At 42.1% G+C, this 25,396-nt stretch overlaps 1 protein-coding gene across 1 annotated transcript in view; it reads right to left on the minus strand.

The window, feature by feature from the left end:
* Positions 1-25,396, minus strand: part of LOC137325736 (bifunctional heparan sulfate N-deacetylase/N-sulfotransferase 4-like) — a 505,664-nt gene that overhangs the window by 410,019 nt on the left and 70,249 nt on the right. The window contains exon 2 of the mRNA XM_067990926.1: positions 1,596-1,693. The gene's annotated coding sequence lies outside the window, so the exon portion shown is untranslated. The remainder of the gene's footprint in view (positions 1-1,595; positions 1,694-25,396) is intronic.

The raw sequence follows: 25,396 nt of genomic DNA on the forward strand, positions 1-25,396 counted from the left end.
TTAATTCCACTTCTCTACTAAATTAGTTGAACTCACCGAGACGGCAGCAGTAGGAAAGGCCCGAAGCCTACATTGACCTATCATTGGAGGGGGAATCGGTTTTACTTTGGGCACCAAAACCACTCACATTTGTACCTGCAGTAAGCAGTAGGTCATGACTAAACCTGGTATAGTGTACTGTATCTGGACGACTAGAACAGTAAGGTGGCTGCACTTCATAAGCAGTCCTGTTTAGGTCCTTTCACCACTCTGAGGGCAGATGTCCACCATATAACTGGTAAGGAAACTCTGAGGCTGGGGCTGAAAGCTGCTGAAAGACGTTATCTGGAAGTTGGGTATGAGAACCTGCGCTCATATATCTCGGGTTCTCTGCCTGCCACAACTGGATTGCAGAGACAAGCAGATGTTACTCCAACTGATGGAACCATCATTTGATAGGGTATGGTGTGTGTCCAAGCTGTGGTCAGAAGGATGGTGGCAATGCACTCACACATGTTATGGTGAGTTGTGCAGCTTCCCAGACTGTAGGTGAGGAGTTCCTGGCACCTGCTGTGCATCCGGTAAGGGGCTCAAACCCAAGCTTGTCAGCTGTCTAATGATTAATAATTGATACCTTCCTGTGAGGTAAGCACCAAGATGATGTATCTGGTGATGGAAGTTCAGAACTAAGTCTAACCTCCATGGCAGACTCAGTAAAATCGAGACCAGGTAGCTCTGAGTAACCCAGGGCACCGTTGCTGTTTGGATCACCAATAGAACCTGAGAATACAGACCTGTTACTGGGAGATGGAATTCTTCCCACTTAGTACCAGACTTGAGGGTCCTAAAGCTCAGCTCTCATCAATCTGCCTCTGAGCTCTCTGGACTTAGGTAAGTGGGTGTGTCGCTATAGGAAGAGAGTGCGCACTTCATACCAAGGAAACAGAAACTACTTTGGTCAGATACCCGATTAAAAAAAAACAAAATCCCCTAGATAAATCAACAAGGGTTTCTGCTCCTAATCACTATTCGGTTATTCCTTCTGGAAAGTATACCTCTGCAGATGTGATTAGGCTTGGATGTGATGTCCCCCATGATCAAAAACTCTGCTAACATACACTGTCTAAATTCACACATTACGAAAGGTCACATGTGAGGTACCACAGGGCAGTCGGCACCAATGGAACTGGATCCCACCAAGAATTCAGTGTCTTCAGAAGAGAATTGGTGCAAAGGAATGACAATGGCAAAAAAGTCATAACGATTTGCTTGATGGTTGAATGGTTGTATCGTACAAAAGTGTAAAACAAATTTTACAACGCAAGGGGGGTAATTTTGACTTTGGCTCATAGTGTAAAACATGCAATATCAGTTCGACCACCCATTAAACATCTCTCCTAATTTTTGTTTCCATCTGGAGAGATATTTAACGGGTGGCCAAGCCAATATCACCCGTTTCACACTATTGTCCAAAGTCAAAAAGACCCTCAAGGAGCCTTATTCAACGATGTTTTCAGCAGTGCAATGAACTTATAAAGGGCCCCATTGTGAAAGCCTAATAAATAAACATGAACTTTTTGATAAATTGCAATAAGAAAGACATTAACTGAACCTACCTTTCAGTGAGATTCTCTTCTTTCTGGAAAAAAAAGAGGCTGCTGATAACCAATGCAGAAAAATATGTCCTTCTTCCTGATTTGCCTGTTACAAATACCTATCCAAGGAAAGGAAAGATGAAGATAAATTAATGCATTGTACTTAAGTCTAAAGCTTTGCATGAATTAGTTACCTGGTTACAGATTTGCAGGAAGAAATGTAGCAGTCCAGTGGAAAATAAATGCACAATTTTACAAAACAATTGACTGTACACTTTCAATCTTCAGTTTCGTTGGCATAAAGATCTTTCACATCAGTTAAATACTTCAATCTTTCAGTACCTTCTGCAGCCTTTAGATATTTTATCATTGCAGTAATTTATCTTTATAAAGAATGCTCTGTGCTGAGGTGAGGGGTGTTTTTACACAAAGGAATCCGAGACTCATTTACTTTAACAACCTAGGGGGCGTAAATGATATGTTTTATATCAGAGGTCACAGTGCACCTGGATGTTATTGTTAGGCCTTACTAATGTTAATTAATATTTATTGTAACAATTTAGCCAAACTGGCATTGTGAACATTTGCCTCTCACAATTTAGGAGCTGCTGTTGCTTTTTCAGAATCAGACAGCGAATTGTCATTAACCAATGTTTGGTTTTCTTTCAATCTCTCTATTAATTTAAAAAATATATATATTTGTTTAAACAATGGGTCATGATGATATGTTTGGGATAAATGGCATGGACAAGTTGTTCAGCTAATAACATCACGAAGTAGAATATCACTAGGGATACAGTCATTAATTCAGGGCACTTTTGGTGATATTGTCACACTGCGTGCGCTGATTCAGTTCCATCACCTCAACGCCTCCTAGCTACAGCTCTCAACGTGCCATCAACACTCATTGCTTAAAAAAAGTCAGCAGAAAGACAGAAAAGGGTAATAATTCCATTTAACTGTTCAATTATAGAACAATAACAGGTACTGATGGTTGCAGCTTAATGGTGCAACACAATGGAGGCCAATGCAATGCTGAAATTCAGTGGTAGTATTTAGGGTTGATTCACCCAAATTCTGCTACATTCCCAATTTCAGCCCACAGAAAGAAACAATATGGTAGAGAGAGCCTTCCCTGGATGCCTCATGGAATCTGGCTCAATCTGGCATTGGAAGAGGGCTGGGCTGAGATATCAAAGGGGTAATGTCTCTCAGTGGGGAGCGTTATCCTACTGGGATTGCATATCAGAAATTCTGGGTCACACTACACATGATTTTTTGATCATTAATGGCTGTAAAATCATGCACAGCACTGACCAGGGTAATTCCTTGTCAGGAGCATGAAATTGGAGATTTATCCCTTAAGACTCACCCAGAACAAAAATTCCACCACAGGCCAAATATCAACCCTATGACTTCCTGGTTTGTACAGCTTAGCACCATATCATGTGGGGGAATGCAATGTGACACCTTTGATCTTGCTCTATGGTCTTTGTTCTCCAATGGGTTCCTTACTTCAGGAGCTACTTCACTCTGAAATAATGTTAAAAACTTTTCATAAATTGAAACAAGGTGACCTTGTATGTCACTTGTATATAAACTAAATGATACAATTTTAAAGGGGTGCAGGAGCAGAGAGACCCGGGGGTGTACGTACACAAGTCTTTGAAGGTGGCAGGACAAGTTGAGAAGGTTGTTAAAAAGGCATATGGGATCTTTGGCTTTATAAATAGAAGCATTGAGTACAAAAGCAAGGAAGTTCTGCTGAACCTCTATAAAGGTTGGGCCCCAGCTGGAGTATTGTGGCCAATTCTGGGCACCACACTTTAGGAAAGATGTCAAAGCCTTAGAGAACATGCAGAGGAGATTTACTAGAATAGTACCAGGGATGAAAGACTTCAGTTGCGTGGAGAGACATGGGGAACTGGGAGTGTTCTCCTTAGAGCATAGAAGGTTAAGGGGAGATTGATAGAGGTGTTTAAAATCATGAAGGGTTTTGATATAGTAAATAAGGAGAAACTGTTTCCAGTGACAGAAGAGTCAGTAACCAGAGGACACAGATTTAAGGTAATTGGCAAAGGAACCAGAGGTGACATGAGGGGAAAAAAAATTACACAGCAGGTTGTTATGATCTGGAATACACTGCCTAAAGGGTGGTGGAAGCAAATTCAATAATATCTTTCAAAAGGGAATTGGATAAATTCTTGAAGGGAAAAAATTTGCAGCACTATGGGGAAAGAGCAGGGCAGTGAGACTAATTGGATAGCTCTTTCAAAGAGCCGGCACAGGCACAATGGGATGAATGGCCTCCTTCTGTGCTGTATCATTCTATATGATTCTATGTCAACTGCCACATCTAGAGAAGTTTGATGGTACCAGTGTAAAGTGCACGTTCAACATTGGATAATAAGAGTCTAAATGGGGTAGAGGGGCAGAGGGATCTGGGGGTACAGATACACAAATCAATAAAAGTAGTGATGCAGGTTAATAAGGCCATAAAAAAAAGCAAACCAAGCACTGGGGTTCATTTCTAGTGGGATAGAATTGAAAAGCAGAGAAGTTATGTTAAACTTATATGGAACCTTGGTTAGACCACACTTGGAATTCTGTAAACAGTTCTGGTCTCCATAGTATAAAATGGATATAGAGGCACTGGAGAAGGTACAAAAAAGATTTACTAAGATGATACCAGAACTGAGAGGTGAAACTTATCACGAAAGATTGAGCAGGCTAGGGCTGTTTTCTCTAGAAAAGAGAAGACTAATGAGTGACCTGATAGAGGTCTTTGAGATTATGAAAGGGTTTGATAGGGTAGACGTAGAGAAGATGTTTCCACTTGCAGGGGAGACCTGAACTAAGGGCCATAAATATAAGATAGTCACTAATAAACCCAATAGAGAATTCAGGAGAAACTTATTTACCAGAGAGTGATTGGACGTGGAACTCACTACCACAAGGGGTAGTTGAGGTTGCTAGAATAGATGGATTTTAGTGGAAGCTAGATAAACACATGAGGGAGAAAGGAATAGAAGGATATCCTTATCGGATTAGATGAAATAGGGAGGGAGGAGGCTCGTGTGGAGCATAAGCACCGGCAAAGACCTGTTGGGCCGAATGGCCTGTTTCTGCGCTGTACATTCTATGTAATTCCATGTAATTCTAGTTGCGCTGTGTGAAAAGGTTTTAGATTACCGCTGTTATTCTCCTGCTGAACCAAATTTTGTTTAGAGTGGGAGAAAAATCAATGAAACCTCAAAACATTATAATTTCATTCCAACACAGGAAGGTTTTATAAAATCTGATGCAGTACTACCATAAGAAGAATGAAAAATCATTAAAAATAGAGCTTATAATGCAATGGTTGGCACCCCTATTATTTGTGTTCATCATCCAGTCCTGAAGCAACTGTCGGAGGAGGAAGTGAGGAGGATGATTGCTGCATGTCAATGTCAATCAGTAGGGATGGAGGTGGTCCAGTATCTCATTTGCTGGTTCAGTAGATAATCCTGCAACTTCAGGCACCACGTGTGGTGGCTGTGTGGGCGTCTACACTATCTGACACTTCCTGTTGTCATTTGAGTGGGGAGGCTATCTGTTACAAATGTGACATCACCCTGAGAGGCATTTCCATCATTCAAGTATGTTCCTACAGTTCCCTTGCTCCTGGGTACTTTCTCATCATGGCTAGGGATCTGTGTGAGAGCAGACTGCTGGGCATCAATAAGTTGTTGAAGCCTTGTTACATGGTGATTCCCAGATAAGACAGACTGCTGCAGTTTTGAGTCCAACACCATTAGAGCAGCACTGTAAGGATGCAGCCTACCTCTCCCCCACTCCCTCTATTACTTCCAGGCCTAGAATCTCTAGGGCCCACTCCTTGTAAAGAATCATGGGATGTTGATTAGGTGACTGCACTCCAATCTGCTTGCACTGCCACCTATTATACACAGTCTTCTGCAAGCAAATGGGAAAGGGACATATGTTGGAATGAGGAATATCGGAGAAGATAGGTGTGCCTCAAGTGTAGAGGCCAACAATCATTTTCTATAAGTGTGTGAACATGCAGCATGCTGGTATATTGTGTTGCCAGCATGCTGGTATATTGTGTTGCCAGCATACTTGGTGTTTGTTGCTTGCCACATTGCATAATGCATTGTTATTGTAACCATGGTTAAACATGGGCATGCTTATGCATTTAGAAAGTAGATGAACAATTGCCAAAATGCTACATATCTTCCCTCTGCCTCTAGGTTACAGCTTGGTGCTGTTAAGATACATTGTAGGACAACTTTGAAAAATTAACCTTGGAAACCTCCAAGAGACTAGCAAATGTATTCTTCATCTGTTCTCGAGATTTGTGCACAAGTGAGACAACATTAACTCTTTCAGCTACTTCCATTTGGAGCCGTTCTTCTGTAGAGAATGTCCAAATACTCTAAAAAGGCTCGCCCTTCTCCGTGGGACCTCCAAAGTTGCTTCCTCTAATGGTGCTTTTGGCTTTGCTACAGTTATTTTTCACCATGAATATCATTACCCTTTTAAGGTCACCTGGCAATGGATTATTACACAGTGCATCATGCACCGAGTGCCATGAGCGAGGTACTCATATGTTGATAAGTTGACCTTGCAGTATAATACGAGGACAATACTCTAGTTACAGACATCCACAGCACCCAAAGAGCAGCAGTCCCTGTGCCTCTCTGCTAGACTGCATTATTGGTCTTAATATTTTCTTGAGTAATATGCAAACACACCTATAATTCCCAGTGCTACAGAATATTTTCCTGAATACATTGCGGGCTATTTTCAACTGCTGGTCACCCATCTGAGAAATGGACGGCCAGCAGTTGAAAATTTGGGCAAGTGTCAGCTGCCCAAGGCCTGCCTGGTGCCATTTTTTGGTGGACCTGTAAACAGGCAAGCAGCCACCGGTTTTGGGCGAGTGGCTGTTTAAATGTGAAAATCGGGGTCCTATGCCAACTGTCGGACCCCGCTTGCAATTTTCAGGTGCAAATGGATGGGGTGTGCAACATGCACGTTCCATCCAGGCGGTGAGCGGCCTACCCAGCGATTAAAGGGACCACTGATGGCCCCTCAAGAAAAGGGGGGGAAATTTTTGCAGGGCTAGGAGGAGCAGGAGCTAGATCTGCAAAGTATGTTTTTTTCAATTGTTTATAGTGAGCTTTAACTTTGTTGTTAATGTGTTATGCAGTCAGGTTGACTTGTCGTCTAAAAAGTAAGTCACCAGGATTTGTTTAGCGACTTCTATAGAAAAGGGTGGATTGTCAGAGGTGGATCAACAATGTATCCTCATTGGCCTTGGATATGTGGCACTGACACCAGAAATTAGTGATGGGCTTCATTCCCATCTATAATTCTCCCAATCATACATTATTCCAAATGGAAATGTGTTCTTGAATAAAGGATACAGCTACATCACTTTAAGCACTGTGTTTTGTGGTGCGCTTGGTAAATTTATACTGTCCAAGGGTTGATATTTTCATTCCTTTACAGCGGTACATATTAACAGAGTAGATGAGGCAGAGACTCACAGACAAGGGATTATGAACCTTTACTGTCATTCAGAAGTTTCAATTTTCCTTCGGGTAATTTGTTCAGAAGTGGGAATTGCCGTATGCCAGCTGTATAAATCATTTTGTTACAAAGTTCAAACTTGTCTAAATTTAATTACTTCCTGTCTGACGCTGCTAATACAACTCTAATAGTTTAATAGGATCATTACACTTGAAATTTGTGCGCCCGCAAAGTCCAGCTAAATTATGCAACACCTTTTCCCTGGGCACCAGAATCATTGCTGTGGAACAAATACACTGCCACAATGCAACAAAGCTGTTCTGCTGTTCAGTGAACTAATACTACTCAAAATGAAATGCAAGGTTGATAGCTTTTGTTGTAAATGAGCTTTATTTTCAAGACTGCGAGAGTCTACTGTCTCTGAGCATCCTGAGCAATCTGCAGACATTGTCAAATTGGTAAGACTCAAAGCAACATCCCTAATCTGAGCAGGAAAGAAAAATGAATTGGTTATCAGGTGGATTTCAATAAACTTGGTGAAGTCCAGAAACACAAACGATTTTTCTGAATGTTCCGTGTCATTTTCTTTTTCCCTCTCTACTTGTGAATTCAGTAGAATCAAACATATCTGCACAGTGGTAGCCCTTAAAACATTCATTAATAATTGAAAGTTGAGATAAAGGTAATGCTCGTAGTTTCATGAAAACCACAGGAGGCACCTTGAAAATGATGGATCATGTTTGCACTGGTAATATGATACCTCTACATTTCTTTGTCATCATAACAACATGGATCATATTCTCTACTCAGTGGTCTAACATAAGAAATAAATTTGTGAATTTTTTTGAAAAGTTTAACAAGGCTCTCTGTGAGCTGAGCAACCTCTAACAAGAGGCAAGCCACCTTAAGAGAGGAAAAGAAGCTAACTATTAGACCCTTTCCTGCCAATATTCTCCTGAGCAGGCTACACCAGGGCCTTTGGCACCCCTCTCTCTGCAGTCCCTGGGGTCAGTGGCAGTAGACGCAGGAAGTAGGTAATTTGTCCTGTTTCCTGCGCCTTGCAACCCACCATCATTTAGAAACAGGGAGATGAAGGGGCGGCAGCCAATGTCTCAGTGGTGGGGAGTGAGGGAAATTCAGAGTTGCACTGGTTGGGATGGCAATGCAGCAGTAGGTCTCCCTGCCTGATTTCCCTTCATTTTCCACCAATATACCATCCAGTTTTGAGTGGTACAGCAGAGGAAAATGCAGCTCGTAATAGTGACAAATAGGAAAATATTATGAAATAGTTACCCAGCGTTCTTAGTATAACTGAATTTGGCTCATATTTCACAAAAAAAAATAAAGAAAATTGTCACAGTCCAAAGAAGGCAACTTGCATACATGGTATATGTGACTGACTGTACAACATTACAGTGCCACTCTGGAAACCATGCTGAATCTCTGGAGATGAAGTCATTTCACAGATTTAGTTTAAAAAATCAGAGAAATAGTCTTCCAATGATTAAGTAGGTAAAAGCACCATCCAGTGTAACACAAAACCAGATCTGATTCCTCTTTGGTGTTGAGTTAGCCAAGCTTATCCAGGGCAGGCAGGTTGCCAGAACTGCTGTCAATACATTAGTTAACTAAAGAGGAAACAAAAAATCAGCAAGGGTTCCCAATCCAGAATGCCATCCAGTGAACCACCACAGCAAAGCTGGCATGTGTGTACGCATGGTGAGGATAGGATCAGGTGAGGACAAGACTGGATTCAGCTGCGTATGAAGGTTCACAAATGGAGAATGGTCACTTGTATGAGGTACCAAAGGGCCACTGACAACCGTGGATCCGTATTCTAACAAGAGTCACGCCTTCAGAAGTGGGGAAAGGGAAAACGGAGTATAAAAATAAAGGGGTAGAAATTCTATGGGAAAAAAATCGGGCAGAGTGCAAAACAGGCTGCCGATTTGCTATTGCTCGTTTTGCGTTATCGCCAAGATGAATTTCCATCCTAAAATCACAAAAGGACTTTTGAGGTATTCAAGCAACAGGCCAGTATTAAAAAGGACAGCTGGAGGGGGCAGAGATTGTTTCCAGTATAAGAATTAAGGAAACTCAAAGTTTGACAATAGGAAATTTATTGTTTCTCAACTTTGTAGAAAATTTGATAAAGCTGTTCTGAATAACTGGTAATGAAATAATATTTGCAGAAAGATGGCTTTAGGAATTTTAAATGTAGTTTAGGTATTCAGGGATAAAATAAAGCAAAGTAGACATTTCTTTCAAGCATGATACAGATCTCTAATTTTTGTTATCACTAAGTACCTAGACGTAAAATGATTTAATATTAGAAAATTAATTTGGTTTCACTCATTTTCACCAGCTTCTAAGAAATTGGAAATACTGACATGCTACTTCATTAAATAATTCAGCACATAAGGGTCACAAATTAAAAGCCACAAGGTTATACAATTTCCATTTACAAGTGGTAACACGTCAGCAGTTCTTAGTACTGTCCAGTCCTACGGACTGAAGCTGCAAATTATAAGCCATGTACTTTTGATGTTTAATATTTCTATTATAAAATGTCAGTATTTCAGAAGCTTTTCAACATGAAGGAGTCTGCTTGCCAAACTTAGAATATAATTTTTAAATTATGACTATCTGGCTTCAAACAATTCAGTTTTCTAAGCTTTACAATTCCAGACATTTTCCTTATTGTTTGATTATAATGTTAAAACTACATAGTGCAATAGGTTATCCATAGAACAGTTCATTTGTAACTGAAATTACATTCTGTTTTCAGTTTTCTAAAAACTTATATAAAGGAATTTTTGTTTGCAATGAAATTATTATTCTTGCTGGCTTTGATTTCTTGCAATAAAACACATAGGGGCAGAAATTCCTTTAGGCCCATTTTCTGGCCTGAACTTGGCCGGAAGCGCGTCGAACAGGGAGGCCCAAGACTGGCCTGAATATTGGGCCTTGGATCTCACTAAATGGGCAAGCTGCCAGCACCTCCTGTGCCTTCACAGGCAGCTCCCCATTTGAGTAAGATCAATGTCGGGCCGCATACCTCACCAGCATCGGCCCAAACGCATGTTCCAGGAGGTGGTGGTGGAGCGACAACATGGGGCGGGGGGGTACTCTGGAGTCGGGAGAGCACTTCTGCTCCTCCTGGTTCCACAGGAAAAAATTTTGAAATTTTAAAAAACGTCTGCTGAAGAATCCTGAGCGGAGCAGACCCAGCTTCTGCTCTGCTCATCTGTACCTAATTTTACAGAGGGGGGTCTAAAACAGACTTTAGGCCCCTCATTTACACATATAAGGGGCAAAACGCCTGAAATTTGGCCCGAGCCAATATTGGGTCGAACTTCTTTCAGGCGTACTTTGGGGACATTGGTCCCCAAAATTAGCAATTGTTGCACCCATTTTATGCTTGTAAAACAGCCCAATCAGGTCCAATTTCTAACCCATATAAAAAATTCAAAAGGTATCTGTAGATAAGTACACATTCTAATCAGCCCCTAATTATCCTCTCAAACTTATTGAAGATACCTCAACATGAATGTGGTTACCTTTTCAGACAAGCTGGACTTTACTATTCCAGACATGAGGTAAAACTACTACAGACACACGATCAGTTTAATCTCCAAGTGAAAATGGGCCAGTGTCAGGCTTCGCTATCCTTCAGTCTTAGTGGGGTATTTACCAACCCCCCACCCCCATTTCCCAACCATGACTCTGTTGCTGGCTTGAGGCTTCCTTCTGGGTAACTATTGGCCCAGTTTTCAGCAGTGCTTACCGTACTTTTGATACTTCACTCCCTCCCTTCATTCATCATTTTTGTTGATATTTTGAAGGCCTGATTGCAGAGTAATAACTCATGTTAGTCTGTGAGGGGTAAATTTACAAAATCATGCTTCTGGCTCTGTGACAAGAAGGAGACAATATTGTGAATTTGGCTGCGGAGATCAGCAAGGCCCATAGATTTTCCTGTCCAAAATCCCGATTTGTGCTCCTGGAGCATGTAGCTCTGCACTGGGAGCAGAATTTCATCAATCTGTCCTTACAGTCCACATGTGTTTTTTCTGGCTATTTGAGAGTGAGTCATAATGCATTTGCATGATTGATGAGTTCAGAAATATAAACTTAACTACAAAACTGTGCAAGCAAATTGTAACTTATTTCTACTTCTCTGTTGTTTTTAATATGAGATTTCACTTTTAGTGTCAAATATTGAATTCTCCAACAGCCCAGTTAAATGTATGGGATGCATGTATTACTTTACTGTGAGCTTGTTCAGCACCTTTGTGACTGAAATACAAAATACTGATCACCTAACTGGGAGTGTAGAGCAAGAAACTGAAATTATAATAGAGTAGTATAAACTAGGAATACAAGAACTCATTCACAAATCCCATGAATTTCAGTTCAGACTTGTAGCGGTATGTCTCTTTAAAAATAAAATTAGCAAACTAACAGACACAATAGTGTTCCTCTACTTATCCATACTGCCACTGAGTTTCCCTCTGCATGCATTTCATCATAGGAACATAGGAACAGGAGTAGGCCATCCAGACCCTCGAGTCTGTTCTGCCATTCAATATCACGGTTGATCTGTACCTCAATTCCAATTACCTGCATTTGCTCCATTTCCCTTGATACCCTTACCCAACAAAAATCTATCAATCTCAGTCTTTGACCCAGCATCCGCAGCCTTTCGGTTCTGTGTCCAAAACTATGCATGACATACAATTACTTTTCACATTATGGTCTGTGGCAATCTAATGCCATTCATAGTAATGGTTACCATAAAATAGTGTCCTTTAAAAAATACATTCTCCTGAAAATCCCATGGGAGAGGACAGGGGGAGAGGGGGAGAGGTGGGAAGTAGAAGGGAGAAGAGGCCAAGGGGATGAGTAAAATTGGTGTGGAAATGGATGAGGAGGGGAAAAGGGAGGAAGAGGAGTGCAAATAGGGAGGGAGATGGGGATATAGAGGAAGGGGGACGGGAGGAAAGGAGAACGGAGGAAGGGAAGAAAAAGGGGTGGAGGAACTTGGACAGAGAGGTGGATAGAGGAGGGGAATAGAGACAAGGGAGAGAATGAGGATGAGAGAGAGGGAGGGGAGATTGAGGAGGTTGGGGAGAGGAGGCTAATGGGGATGGATGCAATGAGAAGAGGACAGAGGGAGGAGGAGGGGGTGGAGGATGGCTGGATGATTAGTGGTGTTGGGTGGCACAGTTTTGATGCTCTGTGGAATGGGATGCAGTGGGCCAGCAATGATTTTCCTGCTCAGTGGTAGGAGGGAGGGGGGACATTGGTTGAGGGCTGATTTCCTTCAGTGGGTGGGGGATGTAAGGGCGAAACTGCTGGTCATTGGAGCTGAAATGCTCAATGGTGGAGGAGAAGCAAGGGTCGAAAGGCTAGTCAGTGGGGAGGAGGCCAAAGGTCAAAATGCTGTGCCTGTGGGGAAGAGGGGAGGTGCATAAAACTGCTTAGTTATGTGGGGGGCAGTGCTGTGAAAATTCTGCCTGACTAACGTCATAGCTTAAAATTTGAGTGTCACTCTTTGCTGAGTCAATGCGATGAGGAGGTGAGACACTTATGATTGTGCAGTTTTACAAATGGTATCTTTCTAATCCATCACACAGAGTTAAAATAATCTGTTTCAGTTTATAATTAAATACCTTTGAGATGCATCCCCATATTTAATTAGCCTTGCTGTTGTTAACAGCAGCACACTGACTGGATACATTCAATTAACAATAAATTATCACACTCCATTCCTTTTCGTTTTCTGTGGAAAAACAGGAGTCAGTCAACATTTCAGATCTTAAAACCCTTCCTCAGGACTAGCAGATCCTGTCCACCACCTCTTATACTGCCCTGGGTTATGATTGGCAACCATCTATACCGGACAATTAACGCTAACTATTTTCCACTATCATAGAAGTTAATTACAAACGCACCGCTTATAATCCATTAAGCGCTCCAGCTATTTTAGGCAGAATCAGCTGTTTCATCAGCAGTTGGCACCTCGTTAAGGTGGAATTATCATTAATACTTAATCCTCTCTAAGAAGTGTTGGGTTACAGCCAGACTGGGTCGCACAATGAAAGGTGGACATAGTTTGACGGCCATACTGCCAGAGAAAGAGAGTCCAGACACAGATTACACTGTTCTTTGGCAGAGACAGGTAGGACTGCTGTGGTGTAAAGTTCAGTACAATTATATCCTTTGTAATGTGTGCAAGAAAAGCACTAAACAAGATTTCTTAATTATTTTAAAGCATATATACATTATTATAAATCTTATGTTAAAACAAAATACATATTAGTCAGGTGTGAACAAAGGGGCTTGCTGTCTTTATCAAAACATGTTCCCACGAAGAAAAAGGGTGGGAATGCCAAATCTAGAGCTCCCTGGATGTCAAGGAGTATACAGGGTAAGAAAAGGCTAAAAAGAAAAGCTTATGTCAGACACCGAGAGCTCAATACTGCAGAAAGCCTAGAGGAGTACAGAAAGTGCGGGGGTGAAATTAAAAAGGAAATTAGGAAAGCAAAGAGAGGGCATGAAAATATATTGGCAAGTAAAATTAAGGAAAGCTCAAAAATATTTTATAAATACATAAAGAGCAAAAGGATAACTAAGGAAAGAGTAGGGCCTATTCGAGACCAAAAAGGTAACCTATGTGGGGAGGCGGAAGATGTGGGTATGATTCTTAATGAATACTTTGCTTCTGTCTTCACAAAAGAAGAGGACGATGCAGACATTGTAGTTAAGGAGGAGGCGTGTGAAATATTGGATGGGATACGCATAGTGAGAGAGGAAGTATTAAAGGGTTTAGCATCTTTGAAAGTAGATAAATTGCCAGGCCTGGATGAAATGTATCCCAGGCTGTTAAGAGAAGCAGGGGAGGAAATAGCAGAGAATCTGAACATCATTTTCCACTCCTCCCTGGCTACAGGCGTGGTGCCGGAGGATTGAGGACTGCTAACGTTGTACCATTGTTTAAAAAGTGAGAAAGAGATAACCGAGTAATTATAGGCCAATCAGTCTAACCTCGGTGGTGGGCAAATTATTGGAATTAATTCTGAGGGACAGCATAAATCGTCATTTAGAAAGGTACGGGTTAATCAAGGACAGTCAGCATGGATTTGTTAAGGGAAGGTCGTGTCTGACTATAACTGGATTGAATTTTTTGAGCAGGTAACAAGGAGGGTCGATGGGTAACGCATTTGATGTAGTGTACGTGGATTTTAGCAAGGCTTTTGACAAGGTCCCACATGGCAGGCAGGGCAAAAAAGTAAAAGCCCATGGGATCCAAGGGAAAGTGGCTAGTTGGATTCAAAATTGGCTCAGTGGCAGGAAGTAAAGGGTAACGGTCGACGGGTGTTTTTACGACTGGAAGACTGTTTCCAGTGGGGTCCCGCAAGGCTCAGTACTAGGTCCTTTGCTTTTTGTTGTATATATTAATGATTTGGACTTGAATGCGGGGGGCTTGATCAAGAAGTTTGCAGATGATACAAAAATTGGCCGTGTGGTTGATAGTGAGGAGGAAAGCTGTAGACTGCAGGAAGATAGCGACGGATTGGTCAGGTGGGCAGAAGAGTGGCAAATGGAATTCAATCCAGAGAAGTGTGAGGTAATGCAGTTGGGAGGGCAAACAAGGCAAGGGAGTACACAATAAATGGAAGGATACTGAGAGGTGTAGAGGAAGAGATGGACCTTGAAGTGCATGTCCACAGATCCCCGAAGGCAGCAGGACAGGTAGATAAGGTGGTTAAAAAGGCCTATGGGATACTTTCCTTTATTAGTCGAGGCACAGTATATAAGAGCAGGGAAGTTATGCTGGAACTGTATAAAACATTGTTTAGGCCACAGCTTGAGTACTGCTTACAGTTCTGGTCACATTACAGGAAAGATGTGATTGCACTAGAGAGGGCACAGAGGAGATTTATGAGGATGTTGCCAGGGCTGGAAAATTTGAGCTGTGAGAAAGCCTACGGCTGGGGTTGTTTTCTTTGGAACAAAGGAGGCCGAGGGGAGATTTCATTGAGGTGTATAAAATTATGACGGGACTAGATAGAGTGGATAGGGAGTACCTGTTTCCCTTAGCAGAGGGGTCAGTGACCGGGGGGGCCTAGATTTAAAGTAATTGGTAGAAGGATTAGAGGGGAACTGAGGAGAATTTTTTTCACCCAGAGGGTGGAGGGGGTCTGGAACTCACTACCTGAAAGGGTAGTAGAGGCAGAAACCCTCAACTCATTTAAAAAGTACTTGGATGTGCACTTGAATCGCCGTAACCTACAGGGCAATGGACCAAGTGCTGGAAAGTGGTATTAAGCTCTTTTTCGGCCAGCACGGACATGTGCCGTAACTTTCTATGATTCTTACGACCTTGTAAGAGAAAAAGCCCTTTTGGTTAGCAACCACCTATCCCCTTTCTAGAGAGAGGAGACAATTGATGGGAAGCTCAGACAGACAGAGATGTTTGTCTTTAAAACATATAAGTGAAATGCTTTTCGGTAACTAGCCAGAATGTTCTCGGGGGCATGGCTGGACTGCCCATTGATTATGACTCTGGGGGATGCATTCTCCAAGGTCCTTGTTTCGTGAATAATCAGCCAGGTTGTATCAATCTAATCAGCATACTTAATTGTATTATTGTATTTTAAACGTCTTTGTTACTTGGTATAACTTCTTAATAAAGCTATTATACTTTGGCACCAACAGCCTCATGGCCTTTATTCAAGGACAAGAACAGTATAAGTAAAAGGCATATTGGTATAAATATTTTTACTTACATATTGGCATTCTAACTGAGGTGTGATGTGTTATTCGTACAAAGTATACGTATTTGATTAGGGGTGTTGTTTAAGTATTTGGGTTGTTGTACAAGGTGTAAGTATTTGGGTTGCTGTGATTGATAAATGGGCAAAGTTGGGTCATGTGTTTTGGGGTCAAGGGAGACCCGTTTTCTAGCGGCAGTACTGGGATGGGTTGTTTACCCATGGTTGTGAGTTGTTAATGTGCTGATCACACGGACTCATAGTGGGCAGTTGTGCCCATGGGTTTTTGAGGTGGGCAGTTGTGCCCATGGGTTTTTGAGGTGGGCAGTTGTGCCCATGGGTTTTTGAGGTGGGCTGTTGTGCCCATGGGTTTTTGAGGTGGGCTGTTGTGCCCATGGGTTTTTGAGATGGGCTGTTGTGCCCATGGGTTTTTGAGATGGGCTGTTGTGCCCATGGGTTTTTGAGGTGGGCTGTTGTTTTCACGGTTTTTGATGTGGGCTGTTGTTTTCACGGTTTTTGATGTGGGCTGTTGTTTTAGGAACATAGGAACAGGAGTAGGCCATTCAGCCCCTCGTGCCTGCTCTGCCATTTGATAAGATCATGGCTGATCTGTGATCTAACTCCATATACCTGCTTTTGGCCCATATCCCTTAGTACCTTTGGTTGCCAAAAAGCTATCTATCTCAGATTTAAATCTAACAATTGAGCTAGTATCAATTGCTGTTTGCGGAAGAGAGTTCCAAACTTCTACAACCCTTTGTGTGTAGAAATGTTTTCTAATCTCGCTCCTGAAAGGTCTGGCTCTAATTTTCAGACTGTGCCCCCTACTCCTAAAATCCCCAACCAGCGGAAATAGTTTCTCTCTATCCACCCTATCTGTTCCCCTTAATATCTTATAAACTTCGATCAGATCACCCCTTAACCTGCTAAACTCTAGAGAATACAACCGCAATTTCTCCTCGTAACTTAACCCTTGAAGTCTGGGTATCATTCTAGTAAACCTAGGCTGCACTCCCTCCAAGGCCAATATGTCCTTCTGAAGGTGCAGTGCCCAGAACTGCTCACAGTACTCCAGGTGCAGTCTAACCAGGGTTTTGTATAGCTGCAGCATAACTTCTGCCCCCTTGTACTCCAGTCCTCTCGATATAAAGGCCAACATTCCATTTGCCTTCTTGATTATTTTCTGCACCTGTTCATGACACTTCAATGATCTATGTACCTGAACACCTAGGTCCCTTTGGACATCCACTGTTTTTAACTTTTTACCATTTAGAAAGTACCCTGTTCTATCCTTTTTTGATCCAAAGTGGATGACCTCACATTTGTCTACATTGAATTCCATTTGCCACAGTTTTGCCCATTCACCTAATCTATCAATATCGCTTTGTAATTTTATGTTTTCATCTACACTGCTTACAATGCCACCAATCTTTCTGTCATCGGCAAACTTAGATATGAGACTTTCTATGCCTTCATCTAAGTCGTTAATAAATATTGTGAATAATTGAGGCCCCAAGACAGATCCCTGCGGGACTCCACTAGTCATATTCTGCGAATGTGAGTACCTTCCCATTATCCCTACTCTCTGTCGCCTTTCGCTCAGCCAACTTCCTAACCAAGTCCGTATTTTTCCCTCAATTCCATGGGCTTCTATCTTAGCTAACAGTCTCTTATGTGGGACCTTATCAAATGCCTTATGGAAGTCCATATAAATAACATCCATTGACATTCCCCTGTCCACTCTTCAAAACCTTTTCACGGTTTTTGAGGTGGGCTGTTGTGCCCATGGGTTTTTGAGGTGGGCTGTTGTGCCCATGGGTTTTTGAGGTGGGCTGTTGTGCCCATGGGTTTTTGAGGTGGGCTGTTGTGCCCATGGGTTTTTGAGGTGGGCTGTTGTGCCCATGGGTTTTTGAGGTGGGCTGTTGTGCCCATGGGTTTTTGAAGTGGGCTGTTGTGCCCATGGGTTTTTGAGGAGGGCTGTTGTGCCCATGGGTTTTTGAGGAGGGCTGTTGTGCTCATGGGTTTTTGAGGTGGGCTGTTGTGCCCATGGGTTTTTGAGGTGGGCTGTTGTGCCCATGGGTTTTTGAGGTGGGCTGTTGTGCCCATGGGTTTTTGAGGTGGGCTGTTGTGCCCATGGGTTTTTGAGGAGGGCTGTTGTGCTCATGGGTTTTTGAGAATTTTAATTTAGCCATGGCAGAAACGATTGATAATTGAACTAAAGTTGAAGAGCCACCAGTAAAAACAACTCTGGTAGATAAGACAAGGAAATATATTCAGGAGAACATAGGAACTTGTACTGTATTAGTTAAAACCTGTCAGAATTTGTGTGCAGTTGAGAGTTGAGTGAAGGAGTTAACTGAGGAGGAAAAGATCAAAGATGATAGCTAGAAAGCAGGGGTGCTGCTATTTCAGCTTCAGGAGGAATTTAAAGTCAAACTGCAGGCAGTTCAGACTGAGAATAAAATGTTGAAAGATAAAGCACAGGAAGTGAAGGAAGAACTTAACAAGACTGACAATGAAAATGGAAAGAATACAGAGATGCTGCAGGGATCAGTGGCATACATGCAAACACAGGTAGCAAGAAAAAGACATGGAGCTACCCAAAAAGAAAAAGCAATGAATTGACTGCAACCACTAAATCTATGGCTGACAGCATGAGGAAAAAAAAGACAGGTAACCCAAAAGAGACCATATCATGGTATGCAATGTAATAAAGAGACAGAAAACAACAGCTGAAATCCCACAGGGGGATGGTATATGTCGTAAGTCAGTGTAGTCTAGCTGAAAGAGATGATAGCGAGAACGAAGGTATAGACTGGAAAGGGGAGGACAACCGAGGTCATTATCATGATCAAGGTCCAAGGGACTCGATACCTAGAATGGCCCCCACATGTACGGTCAAACGAGAGGTCGGGAGAGTTAGGATCAAAGAGAAAGCTCAGCTACCAGAAGGTGAAACTGCAGATGTTGAAAACGCTGCAGAGAATGTGACACAGACCATAGAGATCCCCTGAAGTAAAAGTCAGGAAAGACCCTGGAGCCTCAGTAGCAGCGATAGATCAAACTGCTAAATTGAGTGACTGTGATGATAGAGAGAAGGAGCGAATGATACTATATGCTAGTAGCCCTGAGGTATTCAAGTGTTTGCCAGCAGGGATACGCGCAGGCAGGCAGGGATGGGTGGATATGATAACTGCAGTCTGGGAAGTAGTGAGGATAGGAGATAGCAGAGATCAGGCCACTTTGCAAGCTTTGAAGCAAGAAAAAGATGAAGGGACCGTCACTACACCAGACTTGGGTGAAGGTACAGACTGTGAGCTTGAGGCTTTGAGTCAGTACTGAATGGGGTTAAGCCATAAACATCGGAAATTGAATCATCTCTATACTGTCTCTTTAAGAAGCCTGTCCTAATCATGAGTGCTTCCTTTTCGAGGTCACAGGCTACGCCCCCCTTTTAATGCTTGCTATGTGTTTTCCTCTTTTTGAGTAATGTACTAGGTTTTAGAAAGCATGTGCTATGTAGATAATTTTATGTGTTTGTCTAACATCTATTCTGTCTTGTATCTAACATTTGTTTTCTCTTGTGTTTAATTCTGATATTGCTGAATTAAAATTGGAGTTATTGAGTTAACTGACCTATTAAATTGTGGAAACCAGACATTTGCTGTGGCCAAGTAAAATTCTGGTTCTTATAAGATGTGAGCATCTCAAATTCCGGACATGAGATCGTCACATAAAAATTGGCATTTTGAATTTCTTAAATGCTTAATGATTTGAAGTAAATGTCGAGCGATTTGAAGTTTTAAGTACTGTTGAGTATTGGTGAGTGTGAATTAATCTGATTGAAGTTGTGTTGAGTATGAAATTGGTGAGTGTGAATTGATGTGTAAAGAGTTAATGCTGTGTGTATCTGTAAATCAAAGAACGATATCTTGTGATCTAGTACAGGGCATCAATTTTGATAATTTGGGATAACCGTCTTGGTCACATTAAAGTGTGATAGCTGTTAGCTTTGACAGCACACCCCTTTTATCTTGTGCTGTGGTCAGAAAGAAAAAGTGACCGAAAAACGGAACAGATTATAAAAAAGGTTATCTCGTATCTCCTTGATAGGAAAAGCTAGGAGAGTTGGTTAAGCTTGTACCCACAAAAAGTAAGTGGAGAAAAATGAATTGGAAAGCTGTAGTTGTGTTATGGCAAGGACAGCAAATTATAAAACTTAAGAACCAATTAGAAACTACAATTAGAAACTGAGAGCAACCTCAACAAAAGTTGATGGAACAAAATTCGAGGTGGAAATCACAACAATCTGGAAATACTGGACTAACTAAAAACTAAAAAGAACAAAGGGAAATGCGATCTCCCAACACAAACGTCTTAAAAAAATTTGCGGGAGAGCTATGTTGACGTACACTAAGGGCCCGATATTAGGAGGGAGGCGGGTTGCCAGCGGGGGGTCGACTGGGTGCGTGGGTAGCCCGCCTAGTAAAATCGGTGGGTTCCCCACGCGATCGCAAGTAAATTGAAGCCACTTACCTGTGCTTCCGGGTTTCCCGCTGGAAAGCTGCGCAGCGGGCGGACTGCACACCCGCATCATCGGCTGTCAGCTGGAGGAGCCCTAGTTAAAGAAGCAGTCCTCTACTGACTGATGCTGCAGAAAATAGGCAAAATTACAGCATGGTGCAGCACAGGGGGAGGCTGCTCCCAGGTTTAATGATGCCTCACTCCAGGTCCTACTGGATGGGGTGAGGAGGAGGACGAGGACAGAGATATTCTCCCCGGCGGACGGGATGAAGTGGCCTGCCTCTGCCACCATGAATGCCTGGCTCGAGGTGGCAGAGGAGGTCACCAGCACCAACATATCATGCACCTGCATACAGTGCAGGAGGCGCTTCAATGACCTAAGTAGGTCAGCCGAAGTGAGCACACTTACTCATTCCCCCACACTCCATCTGCCACATCACCACCCCCACCCCACATCTCCTTCTGCACTGCCAGCACTACTCTATCACATCACTCCTCACACCCACTCAAAGCTCATCCTCATCTTACCTGCACTTACTCACCTCGCCAGTACTCATCCCACCACTACCACTCAACCCAATCCTCATACAATCTCATGGCTCTATCTCATACTCACCCTCTCATGCATCTCTTTCACAGTCAGCCTCACTCAACCTGCCACTACCTGTGCTGCAGCCACAGGGCATGCATCACATATATGTAGTAGGAAGAGTAAGACAAACGGGTGGTGAGCATGAAGGGGATGCACAAGGGTGTTTGTGGGTTTGTCATGGTTTTTACTTCTATTTAATTTCTGATCAACTCACATTACATATATTGTCACCACTACAGCCACGTCTTGGCCATTCTTGACTGGCTTGTGCAATAATGCCCTTTCATGAGGTTCTCCATGAACACCTTTGATGCCACTCATTGGGTCACCCAACAGTGGTTGTATGTGTAGTTGCACGACTACTTTGTGCAGGTGCCTATTGTGCAGCACTGTGTTGTGTAGCTCCATGTGGCGGAGGTGGACGGCATGCCTGGCGAGGCTGGTGATGTTGCTCGTCCTCCAATGGAGTGATGAATGCAGCAATGGAAACCCCCCCCCCCCTTCCTGGTGTGAGTGTGAGGGGGTCTACAAAGTAGGTACATGTGTTTGGACAGCAGAGTTTAGGGTATGATTTAATAATTTGGAGTGTGGAGACAACGGTGTGGCAGGAAAAACTTTGTCTGAGGTGACAGAGTGCCCTGCTGCAATGAATGAGGGTTAACCCCGCACCTGTTAAATGGACCTTTGCAGCTGCCACTGGCTGCTGGCTGCAACATGTCTGTTTAAACAGGGAGTGTTTCCCCCAGCATGGGAAACACGCTGTGGGTAGTCCAAAATCCGAATCCTCCTAAAATCTCCAACTAATGAGGTCTGTAAATGACCTCAAGTACCCAGATAATGATCTTAAGTGGGATCCCGCATGCGGGGGCTGCGCGCGCACCAATTTGCGTCATTGGGGAACCCGGAAGTGGGCAGGTTGGAGCCGGGCTCCGGACCCGATCTGGGAATCCCCAATTTTCGGAGCCCCCCTGCCACAAACGCACCCGCTCGGCCATTCAAAAATTGACCCCTAAGAACTCGTGGGGGTGCATGAGTCTGATATCGGGCTCCGACGTTTTGTTTCTGAAAATAGTTAACCCCTTCCGAGGACACCGACATCTGTTTTTAATTCACCAAGCAACAACCTTTACATTTATTTAAAATAATTGATAAAATGAGATTTAATTGTAAAAGAAAAGATAAGATGCAGCTTTAAGGAATTACAAGTTACAATTGGAGAATGATCTCTGGTTATAAATTAATTTGAACTTCTTTGAAGCACTTTATTGACTCCTTCCCCATTCCTTAAGGTTTTGATAAGCAAAAAGTAACTAACCCGTATTTCTGTATTGCTGAAGTTAAGTATTTGGATTGTACTAGATTTTTTTTTTACAAATTGTTCTGACACTTTTTAGTCACAGCTTTCTGAAAGTGGAAAGAACAGTTACTGTATAAACAGTTTTATTATCTCTGGATAAAAACAATGATTTTTGTGAAGTTCAAAGAGAAACATCCCTTTTCTTCAGGGGTGCATAGTGAGGACCCCATGATTAAATCAGGCTTTGCGGTGCCTTCTCAAAACACCAACATGAGAGTGTGACCATGGAGAGATTTTCCCAAATTTCGCCCTATCAATTGGCCATCATAATAAGTGCGGGCACAAATTCGGTCCTTATGTAAAGGGTCTTGAAGTGGGGGTTAAGGTGATGGTGAAACTGAAGGATAAGGTGATGGTGAAACTGAAGGATAAGGTGATGGTGAAACTGAAGGATAAGGTGATGGTGAAACTGAAGGATAAGGTGATGGTGAAACTGAAGGATAAGGTGATGGTGAAACTGAAGGATAAGGTGATGGTGAAACTGAAGGATAAGGTGATGGTGAAACTGAACAATGTCACAGGAAAGTGGGCAAAGAAATTTGAAGGACCTTTCTCCATAATAGACAAATTGAGTAATAATGTGTACGAAATTCAGACTGATAAAAAGGATAGGTGGGTACATATTAACCAGATAAAGAAGTGGCAGGGACAGGATACCGAAACGGTACATGCCATCATCCCTATAATCCTTTTATGGCTTATGGACAATGACAATGTGCAAGTTGAGGAGGACGAGACCGCCTCCACCGACTCCAGAAGGACATTCCCAGGCTTTGAGCCTTTAATAACATGGGACGGGGAGTGGGAGTTTGTACATTCTGAACCCTCCTCACCTGAGGGAATAAATGAAATCAAAAACACAGAACATTTTTCTTAATGTGGTTATATCTTGAAAACACAAAAAGGACTTGGAGTTGGAAATTCCAAAGTCAGCAGTCCTACGGGCAGAGCAGTCTCTCTCTCCTGTTTTGTTTTCTGGATTTGTTTTGGGTAAAGGGATTATTCCATTGGATAAAAATAATAAATGATGATTTGACAAATAAACCCCTTGGGTTCTCAAGAAGAGCCACAATGGATTTTCTGTGTTTCTTTTAAAACAGGTGACCATGGTTTTCGGGACCACATGAGTGTTGATGGTGCAGGATTATCGAGAGTAGTTCTTTGACATAAACTGGCTCCACAAAGTTACGGAGCAACCTTTGATGGAGAAATTTGGTGCAGAATTTGAGACCTTATCTGCAGACATCAGATATCAAATGTCACAGCGTGGTGACGTTTTGGACTAAGACTTAAGATTTGGATTTCGATAATTCAAAATTACATTGAGAAGGAAAAGCAATCATCAGCTTTGATCCAAGCTGCTTTTCTTCTTTTGAGAACGTTTTGATTTGTTTGCTTTCACCCATTTATTGTCTTTCAAGGCAGTGCTTGAGTGAGGGGAGATATGGGAGTTACATCCAAAAGTAATTACAAGCACTTCTGTCTCTATTGTGGAACCACAAAGCCTGGACATAATTTGTTTCTGAAATTGGAATTGGTAAGAAAAATTGATATGAGTTGCTGTTCAAACACTCGAATTGGGAAAATTTACCAGTAGTTTAAGGGGATAATCAAATTATATTTTATAAGAGGTCCAGTCTAAATGGTTTCTATCCAATGCTGTGTAACAAGGAACAATTCTTTTGGGAAGGGGAATAAAACTGTACATTGACAAGTCCTGTCAGCCCAACAATACTGCAATGGAATGGACTCAGGCACAATGTAGCGGGATATTTTGGGAAATGGGAAGCGTTGCAAGAAGTAAAATAAATAAAAAATGTATTGGGATATTTACCCAACTGTAAATATTGTATTGGACAGTAAAGTTCCTCCGGGGTTCATGACTGGTAATATAATGGGATGGGTAAAATTGGATGAGAGGGAATGATTGAGAATTAAAGATAGAAACAGGGAAATTATACCAAATGGGAATTTCTCTAAAATCATTGACCTGGGCATGATTTAATAAATATATCAATCTGATATAAATGTAAAACCTAGTTAAAGTCAGGAAAGTATGGTTGAGAATAGTAAATTGATTGCTTTCTCTTGCAGATATTTATGTCATTGCCTATAAAGACCAATGAGAAAACTGCATTTGATAGCCTAGCCACTACCCTGACATTGGGACCATGCAGGGGAAGATAAGCAAAGACCTCCAGCCACCCCTGATCTTTTTGATAAGATAACCTGAAAGCCTAAGAATGGCTGCAGTGGACATGAAAGATACAAATGTATGTTGCTATCATCTGAAACGGAGACCAGGATGAAGAACATGATTACAAAGGCCTACGGCCTGGTGAGCTAGTGGAACCACTCTTCAAACAAACCAATTGCTTTTACAGGATTGAATCTTACTGGACATATGACGTGTGCCATGGAAAACACATTCGGAAATACCATAAGGAAAAAGAGACTGGTCAGCAGAAAGTTAATTTCCAAGGACATTAACTATGATATGTTGCTAGTATGTGGAAATACATGAAGAAGATGTACTGAAGAATGGGTCTCAGACATGCTCAGATACTTGACAGCAGCATGACATGAAATGGTTAATGTGCCTCAGGAGAGTGAGAAAACCTTTTGAGCAAGGCACTGACACATGCTCCATTGAGAAACCGACTAATTAATGAAACAATCAGGAAACACTGGTACCAATCAGCGGGATTGAAATTAAAGTAAAGAGGGAAATAGTAATTTGGATTTCCAAAATTTAGGGTTAGGTTCCTTTCAGTTAACAACGTGATTGGGAGAAATAATACTTAGAAAATATCCGCAAGATGGATATTAGTAAAAGGAGAACTGGAGAATCTTTTAAGTCCATGGTTTCTTGGTATTATGATACGCTGTAGGTTTCTGTATTAACCAAATTAAACTTAGAAGCAATATATATATACTTCTATGTGTGTTTATGTTAATAAAATATAACTCAAGGAAATCTTAGACAAGACCAAAAAGAAAGCTACGGGGTAAGGTGAGAATTGACTCAGTGTGG

The sequence above is a fragment of the Heptranchias perlo genome, chromosome 1 (genome assembly GCF_035084215.1).
Source record: "Heptranchias perlo isolate sHepPer1 chromosome 1, sHepPer1.hap1, whole genome shotgun sequence".
Lineage (NCBI taxonomy): Eukaryota > Metazoa > Chordata > Chondrichthyes > Hexanchiformes > Hexanchidae > Heptranchias > Heptranchias perlo.